Genomic DNA, 12,904 nt, shown 5'->3' on the forward strand with positions numbered 1-12,904 from the left:
TCCTGCTTGAAGTGTCTGCATTCACCAACTCCCCATTTTTGTAACATCCTAACAAATTTCCTTTCTCTACTGGTGGTTACCAGGAGGGTCCTACTTTTGCTTGGTGTCCAGACTGGCTTCTTCCCCCCGGGCAGCGTCTGTGTTTGCTGTAATTGAATGATACCACACAACCCACTGCTGTTGCCAGATTTCATTATGACTTGGCGTTTTCTGTATTAATTTCCCCACTTTGGGGCTGTTTTGAAGCAAGTGAGGCCAATTTCCTTTTGAATAGCACAAATCTGGAGCCCCCGCTTGCACTGTGAGCTAAGTGGGTGCATTTGTGCAGCTCTCATTGACTGACAGTGTGCTCTTTGTTTGATTTGATTTTTTTTTTTTTAAACAAGAGCTTGATCCTGAGAGGCAGCTGGCATTCACTGGAAGTCGGAGGACCCATCTTTGGAAAGCCAAAGAATATATTGGGGCAGCTGGTTTTATCCAGAATAATTTCTTGCTGAGGAGTGAGACCGCAGGCCTGCAGTTCTGAGCCGGTACTGCTTCTTGGCGGCACCCACTCTAACTGACCCCCGGGAGACTTTACAATCTGGAGGAATTTGGAGTCACAAGGATGTAGGGGGATAGGAACAGATTTTCCAGATAAAATGCAAGAGGCCCAGTTAACATTTTTTTCAAAGATTTTCTTTTTTTGATGTGGACTATTTTTTTAAAGTCTTTATTGGGTTTGTTACAATACTGCTTCTTTTTGATGTTTTGGAATTTTAACGCCAAGGCATGAGGGATCTTAGCTCCCTGACCAGGGACCGAACCGGTAATCATCCACATTGGAAGGTGAAGTTTCAACCACTGGATCACCAGGGAAGTTCCAGGCCCAGTTAAAGTTGAATTCCAAACAATAAATATTTCCTAGTATAAGTATGTCCTTTGCAATTTCTGGGAAATATTTCATTTATCTGAAATTCAAATTTAACTGAACATCTTGTATTTTTATTTGTTAAATCTGGCAACCCTAGATACCTATGAAGAGGTAAGGGCGGTGGTGGTTACTGTTAAAAAAAAAAAGAAGATGAAGGATTCAGATCCAAAGAGGAGTGGGAAAGAAGGATAAAATGTATCACTTGAAAAAGGAGCATGCCACAGGAAAACTTGTTTAATTGGCACAAAAATAAAAATGAAAAATATATTTCTTGGGAGCCAAATGTGCTATTTTAGGCTGCCTAGCAACAGGAAAACAGAGAGATTGTTTTTTTTAAAACTCATATCCCCCATTAGACATTGGTGATTGTATGAATTAAAAGCATATTAATAATTTCTGACTTGGCAGCATGTAGACCAGTGGTTCTCAAACTGAAGTGAGCATCAGACTCACCTGGAAGGCTATTTATTTATTTATCTATCTATGCTTTGGGTGTACCACATGGATCTTAGTTTCCTGACCAGGGGTCGAACCTGCAACCCCTACAGTGGAAATGTGGCATCTTAACCACTGGACTGCCAGGGAAGTCCCTGGAAGGTTGTTTTTTTTTTTTTTTTAAAAACAAATCACTGGGCTGCATTCTGAGTCTGTGGCTTGGTGGGGTGGGACATAAAAATTTGCATTTCTAACAAGTTTCCAGGAGATGGTGATGCTCCTGGTCTGGGGATCAAACTTTGGGAATCAAGAGATAAACCTGAACTATTTAATATGGTGGCCACTGGTGCCTGAACTGTGGCTTGTCTGAACTGAGATGTGTTATTTATGTGTAAATACATATTAAGTTGTCAAGACAGTGTGAATAAAGAATGTGCAACATCTCATTAGTAATCTAAAAATATTGATTACATATATTTTGCATACATTGGGTTAAATAAAATTATTATTAAAATTAATTTCACCTCTTTCTCCTTTTTTAAAACTAGGTCTACTGAAAACATAAAATTAATCTGGACTCATGTTTGTGGCTTGTATTATATTTCTATCAGATAGTGATATTTTAAGCCATCGTTTGGGTCTGAATTTGGGCATCTGTGAATTAGTGAGAGGGAGGAGGGTGAAAACGCTTTCAATTTTTGTGATCTGTTTTTTTTTTTTGGCTGTGCCAGGACTTAGTTCAGAGAAGGCAATGGCACCCCACTCCAGTACTCTTGCCTGGAAAATGGAGGAGCCTGGTAGGCTGCAGTCCATGGGGTCGCTAAGAGTTGGACACAGCTGAGTAACTTCACTTTCATTTTTCACTTTCATGCACTGGAGAAGGAAATGGCAACCCACTCCAGTGTTCTTGCCTGGAGAATCCAAAGGAGAATCCTAGTAGGCTGCCATCTATGGGGTCTCACAGAGTCGGGCACGACTGAAGTGACTTAGCAGCAGGACTTAGTTGCTGCACATGGGACCTTCGTTCTTCCTTGTGGCACATGGGATCTAGTTCCCTGACCAGCGATGGAAACTGGGCCTCCTGCTTTGGGAGTGCAGAGTCTTAGCCACTGGACCACCAGGGAAGTCCCTGGTGACCTGCTCTTGAGTGGAATAGTATCTCGTCCAAGATTTACTAAATCCTCTCACTTGGGTGTAACTTTTGCTTCAGTGTTTTGGTGCTTGATGCTATTAGGATTTGGGGTGTGCCCTGAGTGACTGAGTGCGGACACACACACACACACACACACACACACACACACACACACTGGTGATAGTAGAGCTGTCTGTGAAAGCAAGGACTTCTATTGGGGAGGTATAAGAAATGACCAGGCTGTCACTGATGGTCAGGAGGTCTTCTGCTCCATCTTAAGGGGTGATGCTCACAAGCAGAAAGGTGGCTGCTTTCTTCCTACAATCAGCTCCTTGTTCCATATTGGCTAATGGGTGGATTGGAAAGAGAACGTGTAATAGTGAAACTGATAAATAGCCATTTAATCGACAGATCTTGAGGCCCCCTTTTCTTCCCTGTTTTCTCTGCAGTCAAAACTCAGCAAGAAACCTGGACCCAGGTCTGGATTCTGAAGCTAATAAGGACATGTAGATCTTGGACAAGGTTAGAAAGAAAGCCCCAGAGAAGTTTAAAGCATCAGAAAATTGAATTTCTGACAAAAGGTCAACCTAACTTGGACTATTTCCTCTGGAGAAGAAAAGCCTTCAAGTATGTGAAAGGTTACTCTACGGAAGGTTGTAGATAATTGCTATGTCTCCACTAAGAATAAAGCTGGTAGAAAAATAAAGTTGGTAGAAAAACATTTAAACTCCTACATGGGGGATTTGATTTTCAGGGAGAGAAGAATTTCCTGACATTGAACACAGTTTATTATTGGAAGAGTTTCTGTTAATGTCTGAACAACCCTTTCTCTCCAACTTCTTGCCCTGACAGCAGTGACATCCTTGGATGACCTTTGCTCCCTAGTTGGGGGATCAGGAATTATCCTCAGAGAGGTAAGAGGAAGGCTTAGAGTCATTTTGGTCAGAGAAAGAGAACAGAAGTCATATCTATGATGCCAGACTTTGGTATTTGTCCAATTTCTGATTCCCAACATGTGTAATCTTTACCGTTGCTATTGATCTTGTTGTTTAGTCGCTCAGTTGTGTCCAGCTCTTTGTGACCTCAGGGACTATATAGCCTGCCAGACTCCTCTGTCCATGGGATTTCCTAAGGCAAGAATACTGGAGTGAGTTGCCATCCCCTTCTCCAGAGAATCTTCCCCACCCAGGGATTGAACCCGTGTCTCCTCCATTGGCAGGCGAGTTCTTTACCACTAAGCCATCTGGGAAGCCTTCATAATCTTCCCTCTTGCCACTGATTTTCGTTGCTTAGGTTTTTAGTTGAAAACATGAAATTAGTTTGAGCAGAAAAGGACTTTCTTAAAAGATCTTAAGAAAGGGTAAGCTGGATACAGCTCATACTGATTCTTGAGAGCCAGTAGTTAAGTTTTCAGGAATTCCATGAACTGGCCAATGTCACATTGGTAGCTTGCAGTCAGACATGGTTGGAGTATTTTCACTACGGAAGTTGGCAAACAAAATAATTCAGAGCCCTTGCTCCATTCTTCCCCTGGGGAGCCTGTTGCTAAATACCAGCACCTGGCTGGATGTTAGGTAGCATAGCACATGCTTTCTGTTCTCACGTCTTATTTACCTTCATGGACCACTTTTGATTCCAGCTAGGGCTGTAGAGGTTGGTCCCACTGCGCACATTGCGTCTCACCTCTAGTGTCCTCTGCTTCTATCCTCTTCTTTTGATTCAGGGATTCTCCTGGCCGTGAGGTTCACCCAGCTCTTACATAGTACAGCCTAGTAGCATGGAGGAATCAGTGTTTCTAGGTGCAAACTTCAACAAATGGAGCCTGAAAACCAGAGGATGGATACCTCTGACACTCATCCTTTGGAGAGATGATTAATTCTGCAATGCATGATTCCTCAGTGGGTCCCCTGTAGCACAGAGTGCCAGTCACTCATACTTACTGACTATTCCTCCTTCTCTGTCTATTCTCCTTCACTCCTGATTTCTGAGACCTTCTCCAAGTAAACTACTTGCACTCATATTGTTACCTTAGGCTCTGCTTTTGAGGGAACTCAAACAAGGACAGGTTGCTCAGAGAGTCTCTAGGAAGGTCAGAAAACCAGGCTGGGAGGCCACATAGCCAAAAATGATGTTATAGGTTGTCTACAGAGCTGGTTCATTGTTCATACCACTGCTGTCTCGCAAACAGCAAACACATCAGTGCTGATCCTGGCCACTGGGCATCCTTTTTAGATTCTTTGCACTGCCCCTTGAGATCCAGACATAGTTGACTCTACTATTTTCAGAATGCTTGTTCAAACTGCTAACTTCTGATCAAGTCAAAGTGTTAGTTGCTGAGTGTCCAACTCTATGCAAACCAATGGATTGTAATCCACCAGACTCCTCTGTCCATGGAATTCTCCAGGCAAGAATATCAGAGTGGGTTCAGTTCAGTTCAGTCACTCAGTCATGTCCAACTCTTTGTGACCCCATGGACTGCAGCACGCCAGGCTTCCCTGTCCATCACCAACTCCCAGAGCTTACTCAAACTCATGTCCATCAAGTTGGTGATGCCATCCAACCATCTCATCCTCTGTCATCCCCTTCTTCCCCCACCTTCAATCTTTCCCAGCATCAGGGTCTTTTCTAATGAGTCAGTTCTTTGCATCAGGTGGCCAAAGTATTGGAGTTTCCACTCCCTGTCAAGCAACATAGAGGGAACATAGCCCCGCCCAACAACAGAAAATTGGAGTGGGTAGCCATTTCTTTCTCTGGGGGATCTTCCCAATCCAGGGATTGACCTTGGATCTCCCACCTTGCAGGCAGATTCCTTATCTTCTAAGCTACCATGGAAGCCCAACTTCTGACCAAAGCCTGGAGTAAGTGTGTGTCTCATTGGTGGACCCTAGAGCTCATTTTTTTTTCCTGGCTGTGAGGAATGCTGGAAAATTAAGTGTTTCAGTTATTTATTGCTGTGTAAGAAATGACCTCAAACACTCAGTAGCTTAAAACAACTATTTTCTTTGCTCATGATTGTGTAACTAGCAGATTGGGCTGGGTTGAGCTGGACAGTTTTTAAAATTGTTCTCGCCTGTTGTCGCTCATGTGATTGTACCATCTGGTCATTCAGCTCAGCCTGGACAAACTGATGGCTTATGTACGTGACTGTTGGTTGGTCTTGTTGGCTGGGCATCTCTTTCTTCTCTCCGGTCTTTCATCCTGTAGGAAACTAGCCTAGGGTTTCTCCCTGGGCAGCAGGAGTTTCAAGCAGATGATTGTGAAAGTAGCAATGCCTCTTGGGGCACAGGCTCCAAAGCACCAAATCGCCACTTATGTTCAGACTCAAGGGGTTGGGAAATAGATTCCAGTTCCTGATGAGAAGACCAGCAGGGTCACATTGCAAAGGAAAGGGCAACAGGGAGGAGAGGATCATTGTGATCTTTTGCTAACAATCTGACTCTGGAAGTATCTGACTTCTACAGTGGGAGATGGGAGTTCATAAGGTGGGAAATTCCTCAGATACCAAAGAGGTGTTCAGAGGTGCTGGGTGGCTCAGAAGGTGACAGGGTGTTCACTCTGATTGGCTTGTTCCTGAATTGGGTGATTACATCTCCCATTCTTATTCTCAGGCACTTCTGGGTCTGTTGAGCTTCTAGGAGAACTCCTTCCTGGTTCTGTTCTCATAGGTGCCTGGCCAGGAGGGCACTGAAGCTGACTCTGTGACCAGTGTGACTCTGAGGGGAGGCACCACAGATGCTGGACAAGATTGGAAGTCTGATGCTGGATGTGATTATTAAATAATCAAAATGAGAGTTTTTAATAAGGCATTTTTTTTTTTTTTTGTTTAGATGCAGGGTGTATTTTTGGAAGATGATGGAAGCCTGAACCAGTACTAATTCTTGCTTTAATTATCAGTTTTCCTTGAAGGAGAGTATAAGGATTAGACAGGAAGAAGAAAGGAACCATGAGAAAGGGTTTATTGAGGACCAATATTGTTGTGGTCGGTGTTACACCATTCTGGCACATTTGCACGTGCTCTATCCTACCCTTAGCTTTTGAGAAGGAGAAACTGAGGCTCAGAAAGTGTACTTAAGTTGATCAAGGTCATGTAGCTAACAAATACTAAGTGATAGAGTCAATTCAGATCTAAGTTTGACTCCAAAACCTATGATTTCTTCACCTACTATGCTTTCTAGCTGGACATAACTGAAGCTACTGGGCATGCACGCATGCATTCTAGCCAGATAAAAAATTTTAGGATCTGCCAAGAATTTCTCTAAAGAGGTGTTATCATATGCCAATGAGCTTGCTATTCGAGGGCTCGGCTCCTGCTTTGGAGTCAGAAAAGACTTGGCTTCTCAAATCCTGATTCTACTGCTTAGGAACTCAGATCATAACTAAATCATTTAACTTCTTTGATCCTCAGTTTTCTCATCTGTAAAATAGGGCTAATAATAGTAATTTTCTAAAATGTTAGCATTGAGCGTGGTGCCTGGAGCTAGTAAATTGGGTAATGCCAACTGTTATTGTTAATAATGGTCAGCAGATGGTTTTATTATAGAATATGTTTTATATTCTGTCTATATTCAGTCACACTGAAAAAATACTGTGGATTTACTTTGTGGGGTAATTGTAAGTGCTGACTATGGTACAGCTGATGGGATTGTGTGTGTGTCGGTGTGTGATTGTGTGCTCAGTTGTTCGGTCATGTCTGACTCTTTGCAGCCTCATAGACTGAAGCCTGCAAGGCTCCTCTGTCCATGGAATTTTCCTGGCAAGAATACTGGAGCAGGTTGCCATTTCCTACTCTAGGGGATCTTCCCAACTCAGGGATTGAGCCCGCAACTCTTGTGGTCTCCTGTGTTGGCAGGTGGATTCTTTACCACTAGCGCCACCTGGGAGACCCATTGATGGGATTTCTGCATAGATAATCTGGTTGGTTTTTAGGTGTTTGGATTCTTGTTGAAATAAATTGTGAACTGCCCCCCCCCCACACCCCAAACTGAAATCCCTGTTTCAGCTGTTTAATGATATGTTTAGTAGGGATATGATAATGACTGAATTGGATTAATTATGGGGTCCGTCAATGGATTGTTTCATAGTAGATTTGCAGATTTTTTTTTTCAGATGAGTCCACATGTTAGATGAATGGTTTGAATTTCAAGTTTACCTGCAGCAGCCTGAAGACTGGTTTTCTTCATTTTTGAAGAGGTACTTGTAAGAACTAATATTTTGGGTCTTCCAGGGCATGGATACTGATATCACTAAAACTGTAAAGAAAGGAGAAGGGAGGGTTTGTGCATTGCTGATTTACATTTATTTTTGTATTTGCAAAACTCACACAGAGCCTGTATGAGACCATTCTGCATAATCATCATTGCAGGCATTTATTTAATGCTTGCTAGTTTCTAGGCACCATGCTAAGTACTTTGCATGTATTTTCTTATTTATTCCTTACATTAAATCATACTTGTGCCAGTAGATATCATTAGTTTGCCCATTTCTACACACAAATAAACTGAGGCTCAGAGAGGCTAAGTCACTTGCTCAGGGATGCACAGCTGGAAAAGTGAGAGGATGGATGTAAACCCAGCCAGACTGACGGCAGAGCCCTCATTCTCAGCCTAGACCAGAACTTGTGAATGAAAGCCCTTGTTGGCAATGAGATTCCTATTGGCTCTGAAATGGGGAAAGGTATTCAATGTGTATCCTGTGCAGCTTAGTGTCTGTGCTTAAAGGTGGCCCCTTGCTTCCTTGTTCCTAAGACAGATGAATGGAAAGCCAGAATCACTTGCTGGATTGGAACAAAGAGGCATGTAGCCTGAGTGTATTGGCAGCCATCCCACCAAGTGGAGAAGAGCTGGTCTTAGGCTGAAGTCAGTACTCTGAATAGTAGAATGGAAATGTCTGGGTCTTTGATGACATCACAGGATTGACCCGGATGCCTGCTCTGCTTCTGGTCTTTTGCTCATGTAATTGATTTCCTTATTGACTGTGGCAGAAACATCTAGCTGCCTCTCCAATATCATTCTTTCCTCTTTCATTACTAACCAAAGCCTGGTTTGGTTCAGGGTGGCTGTTGCTAGTTAGAAACCTAAGCTTCTCATTCTTCCTTGTGTAGGGTCAGCATTCAAGATGGTTCTAGCCAATGAAATATAAACAGAGATCCCTGCTGTGGAGTTCTATTAATAGTAAAGCTTTGCTTTTCTGATAAAGACATGTCTCTTCTTCCTCCTCAGTGCCTGTAGAAGGCTGGTAACTGGGGCTGGAACAGACATTCTGGTTGCATGATGGAAAGACCAAGAGATTTGCAGAGATCTGGGCTCTGAGCTACCAAATCAATGCTGGGAGGCCTCACTTTCTCATTATATGAGAGAAAATAAAACCCTAATATGTATAAACCAATGTTTCCCAGTCTTTGTTATTTACATACAAATGCAATTCCTAACTCAGAAATCGAAATATTTCATTGACATGGATCCTTTCTTGGTGTCTGTTTACCTATTGCTGCATAAAAATCCACTGCAACACTAAGCAACTTATAACAACAATTGTTTTCTTATTTTACACGTGTATGTGACTGTGGGGCAGAAATTTGCACAGGGCACAGGGGAATAGTGTGTCTCTGCTTCAGGATTTTTGAGGCTCAGATGGGATGACTTGAATGGATGGGGGCTGGGACATCCAAGATAGATTATTGACTCACCTGGTACATTAATGATGCTCCCACATGGCTTCTTTATCCAGCAGCATAACCTGGTCTTCTTCCACAGGGGCTCAGGGATCCCTAAGCAGCAATATCAACAAGGATGCAGAAGTCCAGGGGATACACATAGGGCAGATGGCCATTTACCTGGTAGGAAGTGCATAGTATCCTTTTCATGTGAAAAGTCACCCACATGTCATATTTGAGGGCATGCAAAGTGCGTGTGAGTGCTTAAGACCCATCTTTGAGGAAATAGGTGAGCCAGGATCAGGGTCAGTCTCCTCTGTGGTAAGGGGTAGGTACTGTTAGGCTTATGTCATTATGAGCGACTACATTCTCAGTTAGTCCTCTGCAGAGAACAAGGCTGTGTGTGCAGCCTTCCACAGACCATGCTGGCGATGCAGACTTCAGACTGGGAGTTGCCTGAGTGGGGGGAGGCGGAGCAATGATTCTGCCTCCTTCTTTCTTTTGTCCCCTGTGGTGGATTTCCCTGGCTTCCTTCAGGCTGGTCCAGACTAGGAACACATGTTGGTTTTCACAATCCCCATTATTATTTGCCTCTTGGATGGCTCATGATCTTCCTTTCTGTTTTTCGTCTTTAGAATTTCAGAATCCGCTGTCTGGCCCCAGGCGTCCCATTTGTGAGTTCCTTCTTGTGTCTTGGACTGCATGGCCACTGCCTGGGTGACTGACCCGGGTTCATTAATTCTACAGTTTGACACCTCACTGCTGCTGACTCTGCTAATTGTAGGTACTGCCCCAGCCTTGGCTCTGTGTTTTCCATTTTGCTCTTTTGAGTTGAACCGTCAGGGAGACTGATTTTGTCATATTGCTCATTTCCATTTTTTATTGCTTTTCATTATTTCTGTGGCAGACACAGTGACAGGCAGAATAGATATGTATTCCTGTTGTTTTTTCTTAAACACAATCTAGGAAAATCAGGAAGAGAAGGCACAAGCATCATTTTTTCCGAAATATGTTCTTTACGTTCCCTGTGGTAATTATTTATTTTTAAAACAAAGCCTTTGGAGAGTCTTAAAAAGCCCAGAGATGAAACATAACAAAATACAACAAAAACACCACAGTTGCCCAAATATTCTCGAGCATACGGTGGGAAAACAGAGTGAAGCAGTCACTCCAGTGAATCTTCACACCTTCCTCGATACTGTAACTTCTTGGTTACAAATATGACTGTCGGGAGGGAGGGCACTTGGGAGTCTTGAATTAAAAACAAGAGCAACCACAAACAAACTGACACCACTTGATGGGTTGAGGAGACATAAGATAGAAGATTCTAGAATGGAAGTTGGGGATATGGTGAAATATGATGAGGTGGGGCAGAGCCATTATGGGCCATGGCTCGCAGCTTCTCTGAGTTTTCCAGTTGGTCTTCCACTCTGGAAATAATGTTCACAGGGCAGCGTGGGTTGCTGGTGTCCAGAGAGAGCAGCAGAGGCGCTGGTGTGAAGGTGTTAAGACCTGGCCAGCAGCTGGTGTGGCACAGGTGTTGGAGGCTCTGTGTGTGGGGCCTTGCATGTCTTGGAGTGAATGGATGTGGTGCAAAAATGACACAGGAGAGGGGGCTTGGGGTCAGACACAGGAAGGCTCTGAATGCCACACCGACTTCACAATGGTGCCCACCTTCTGGTGATGTTTGTGTTCATCAGGGTCCCAGCATGCTCCTATGAGGATTAAAGACAGTTTCAAAAAAAAAGGATTGTTTGTGAAGAGGAGAGCAAAGTGCAGAGAAATCATTAAGGGTTGGTGCAGTCCCCCTGGTTTAGTAAGAGAGGGCTTGATTATCACCTGAAGGCCTGATGGTGTGAGGGGAATGTATAGTCACCTCACCCAGAGGTGGCCAGGGCTGCATCCTGATAGTGCCTGTCCAAAGTGAAAACCTTTGTGTGACCCCGCAGGGGAGGAACTGGCAATAAATACCTGCTTCTCTTCCTTGTTCTGATTTCTTACCATTGCCGCCTGTTTTGACCAAGGTTAAGTCACTTCAGTCATGTCCGTCTCTGTGCGACCCCATAGACGGCAGCCCACCAGGCTCCCCCGTCCCTGGAATTCTCAAGGCAAGAATACTGGAGTGGGTTGCCATTTCCTTCTCCAATATCCAGGGAAATGAAACCAGCAGGATGTGTACACACACACACACACTTGATTGATTGATGGATTATATTCAGGAATTGGCTCACACAGTTGTAGGAACTTAGCAACTCAAAAGTCTGATGAGGTAGGCAAGCAGGCTGGAGACCCAGGGAAGAGTTGCAATTCAAATCCCAAAGTCATCTGCTGACAGAATTCTATCTTGCTGGTAGGAGGGAAGTCTTTGTCCTAGGCAGGTCTTCAACTGATTGGATGAGGCCCACCCACAATAGGTAGAGTAAGCTGCTTTACTCAAAGTCCACCAATTTAAATGTTAATCTCATTCAAAAAAAAAAAAAAAAAAAACTAAACAGAAAGCCAAACCACCTTCAGAGAAACATCTAAAATACTGTTTGACCAAGGTACCATAGCCAGCCAAGTTGAACAATAAAATTAACGACCACACTGCTCAGTGGTCAACATCAATCAGAAGCCAAAGACCCTCTTGATGCTAGCAGGTGGGTCAGCCTCCCAGGCACAGAAGCTGGGGGAGGCTGGGCCTGCAGGAGGCCAACCATTTACCCCAGTGTGGTGTGGAAGAAAATCATGTCAGCATTTCGTTTTTACACCATCACTACCCTGTCTAGGAGCTCAGTTGGAGGTGGCAGGTCTTTCTGAACTTTAAGTGTTTCCAGAGTCCCTGTATAATCTAATACCTCCTCCTGCCCCCAGCAAATGGATCCAAGCATCAAATAGAAGGGAAATCTCTTAAAATGCTGCTGGTTTTCTTTTATTCTTTTACTTGTTTTCTTAAAGTACGGGAATAGGGATATAAGCCACGTGCAATTTTGAAGTACAAGCACCTGGGCCGTTTGGAGAAACAAAACTTTAATATCGAGATCTGTGTACTGATTTCACTTTAAGACTGCCCCCTCCATATGTCCCCCGCCTGTCTCCTGTCACAGCGCATATGTGAGGGCGCACACACAGACATGCACACACAGATACACACACACACCGGCTGTTCTGTATTTCCAGAGGATGACACAGAGAACTTAGCCCTGAGAGATTTAAGTTAGATCCAATAAGGAGCTTCATTGCTGAGGCTGTGAAATACCAGGAGGGGTTTCTCGGTTGTGTTGTTTTGAATGTTGGACTTTATTGAAAAGTGAATACACTGGGGTCGAATTTGCATCAAATGAACACACATATAACAGAGACTCGATGAGCCATTCAAGTCAGAAATGGATTTTAAAAACTTGATAATTTCTGCAGTTCTTCATTTTGTATCACTCTATGTCTAATGAATTCTGAAATGTTCTGCAGAAATGGTGAGACTCTGAAGACGACTGTTGTGGATAAACAGAAAAGACTCTATGGTGGAGACACCATAACGTTGAAACTCAGGTGACCTAAGGAGTGGTTTCTAGATGTGCAAAAGCACGGCCACAGGTGCTGCCAGGTCGGGGGATGTAAACCAGCCTCAGTCCTTGTTAGTGAGAAAGTAACTGGCTCTTTCTTGTAGGCAAATCTCTTCTCTTTCCCTGGGGTCTTCCTCCCTGAAATGGAGAACAGTCAAGTCTCAGTCCTGGAGTGGCCGATGTGAACACACATCAATCCCCCCATCAGATAACAGCCCTTAGACCATTTC

The sequence above is a fragment of the Bos indicus genome, chromosome 2, assembly GCF_029378745.1.
Source record: "Bos indicus isolate NIAB-ARS_2022 breed Sahiwal x Tharparkar chromosome 2, NIAB-ARS_B.indTharparkar_mat_pri_1.0, whole genome shotgun sequence".
In the NCBI taxonomy this organism is placed as follows: Eukaryota; Metazoa; Chordata; class Mammalia; order Artiodactyla; family Bovidae; genus Bos; species Bos indicus.